This window comes from Pinus tabuliformis, chromosome 9, assembly GCF_031772625.1.
Source record: "Pinus tabuliformis cultivar Carrire ecotype Pingquan chromosome 9, CPIR1, whole genome shotgun sequence".
In the NCBI taxonomy this organism is placed as follows: domain Eukaryota; kingdom Viridiplantae; phylum Streptophyta; class Pinopsida; order Pinales; family Pinaceae; genus Pinus; species Pinus tabuliformis.
The window spans coordinates 170,975,989-170,978,914 of record NC_142307.1 but is presented as its reverse complement, the minus strand read 5'-3'; positions in this window follow the sequence as shown (position 1 = coordinate 170,978,914).

The window sequence follows — 2,926 nt, the reverse complement described above, 5'->3', positions numbered from 1 at the left end:
GTCGGTTTTGTTGTGAGTCCCACATTCATGCTTGGAATATGGCACGAGGATGATTGCCTTAAAGAAATATTTGGTTCAACCTAGTCTATGGTCGAGTGGTATGTGGAAATCTTTGACTTGGTGGACATTTTCATATGTTTATAAGAGGTATTTTCTTTTGTGATCTATGAGAATATGTATTGATTATGATGGTGATATTATGGTTGAGTGGCCATGGTTTATATGTTGGTTATCTGCTAGTTTATATGCTGGTTATATGATGCATATTGTATATGGCCCTTGACATGTTTGGTGAATATATGAATGGTTGATGAATGCACGGACTAACAAATGTTATTACAACTATTATGAGAGGGCATTAGATCTTCATGACGATTCTCAGATAAGTATGAGACCCCTATGTTCAAATGTGTTTATATTACCTGTACATTACATATTTATGATGCATTTGACGAAATGTTTGTCATGGCTGGTAGGGGTCAGGTCAAGTCCTTGTTCAAGTGTTTGCACTAGTAGCCTCATTTCATTGTTATTTACCATTCCTGGAAGTTTCATGAAGTTTTGGGTAGAGGCTTGAGTCCTAGCCCTGAAAAAGTGGCTCAGAATTCGGGGCCGCTAGCACATAACTGCCTGAAAAAGGTTGCAATCACATGGATGCCTTGTTATGGGAAAGACTGGAGGGTCTCATTTGCATGGAAGGCCTGTCATGGGAGCGGTTGGGGGTCTAGTTCAACAAAATATCAAGTTGTCTCAGGGGTTGGGCACCTAAAGTGGTTGGTTAGTCCCAGGGGTCCTGTAGCTATTGAGAAAGGTTAGTTTGGTTTTTGGTGTGTCGATTCCACTTCTTTAACTGTACACAGGGAGTTGAATCATATCATAGTAACTCTTCATCACATGTTCCAGTGGATCGATTAGCTTGGGTAAATGTGAGAGGATGGTGTTACATTGATGCCTACACTTCTCCACACAAGGAAAACAAAAACTAAAGGTGAAACCAATGGAACCTGAAATAGAAATACCACATAGGTAAAATAACTACCCTAAACACACAACTCCCCATGTGTAAATGAACCAAGAATGAATAAATACAATTATAGCTATGCCACTTAAGACCATATCATGTCACATTCACACCTTGCATCCACATGATTGCTAAAAATCAACTCTAACTAGATGCAACAGGAGGTGGAATGAGACACGACAATTATACAAGTTTTAGAAAAACCTATAATTTATATTTCCACCTTCCGTTTCCACCTTGAGCACATAAATAGTCAACTCATCCAATACAAGCTAATCACATGAAGGATACATAATATTTTTTTCCTTAAAAAAATGTTTTTAAATCACAAAACTAAATATAGCCCATGAACTTAACCATAACCATAACGTTTTTTTCCCTTGAAAATTTGTTTTTAAATCACAAAACTAAATATAGTCCACGAGTTATAACCAAATTATAAGAAAAAAATGTTTAATTTCTCACATATATACAACTAATACAACAAGGTGGTTACTATAGTTAGTGGACTAAGTACTAACAAAAATATTTACAAAAAAAAATACAAAATACTTTATTCAATTTGTAACATTACAAGTATAATTTTAATGAGTAGGAGAGAAAGCCTATCTACTTATGGACCACCAATGGATAATTACAGGTGATGTGGTTTTCCTTGAATAATAGTGACGAGTCAACTTGCATTTGAGGATAACATCTAGTAATGACTATCCCCACCACTGGTTTGATAATTGAGTTATGATAGGTTTTCCCATTGTGAAAAAATAAATCTTGATATACCATAACATTTAACCAAACTTTTAAATATTAATATAATGCAACATACAAAAATATTATTATATATAGCTTAACCCACATGTGAGAAGATACACTTTACAAACGCACTAAGTGCACACTGGTATAAAAGGCTATAACTCGAGGATAACAACCAATAATGACCATCCCCACTGTATTTGAGGATAGCAAGCAATGATAACTATCCCCGCTACATTTGAGGATATCAACCAATAATGACTACCCCCATTGCATTTGAGGATAACAACCAGTAATGACTATCCCCACTGCTGCTTTGATAACCGAGTTATAATAGATTTTCCCATTGTATAAAAAATATATTTTGATATACCATAACATTGAACCCAACTTTTAAAATATCAATATAATGTAACACATAAAAATACTATTATATATAACTTGCCCATATATGAGAAGATACACCCTATAAACATACTAAGTACAAAATGGTATAAAAGCCTATAACTTGAGTGGCTTTTGGTGCCATATTTTCCCTAGAGTTCTTCTCCCATAGGAATTTTCAAAAGTTTTAAGATTTTTAATTTTTTAATTTTTCTTTTATCATGGTGAATTGGTAATTTGTTGGAGTAATATAAACAACCTAACCCCGCCACTCTCTGACTTATACCAAAAATTTATGAGTTAACTAAAGCCGAAACTCTATGAGACTATTCCTCGAGCCTTATCATAATGAGTCAAATTCCTCTCTAATTCCTCATGAAAAAAACTAAACAAAATTGATTCCAATTTACCAGGGTAAAATTAAAATGAAATCATGAAAATAAACTAAACAAAGTTGATTCCAATTTGCCCTCTGTCTTTGGTTAAAATAAAAAATGAAATTTGATTTGTGAATGTATTAGGGCTTTTGTTGATTCCAATTGGCCTTGGTTAGAATTAAAAATGAAATTTGGTTTGTGAATGTATGATGAAGAACATAATGCAAAAGTTTTAAGATTTTACAAAGATAACGCACTTGGATTTTTAAGGTTCATATGGAACGCTTACTCTACCGCTGTTCTTTCCTTTCACTCCGAAGGCCAAGCTTGGGTTAGGTCATCACTCCTCAAACCCTAGTGTTCCATCTCTATATATTTTTATAGATAGACC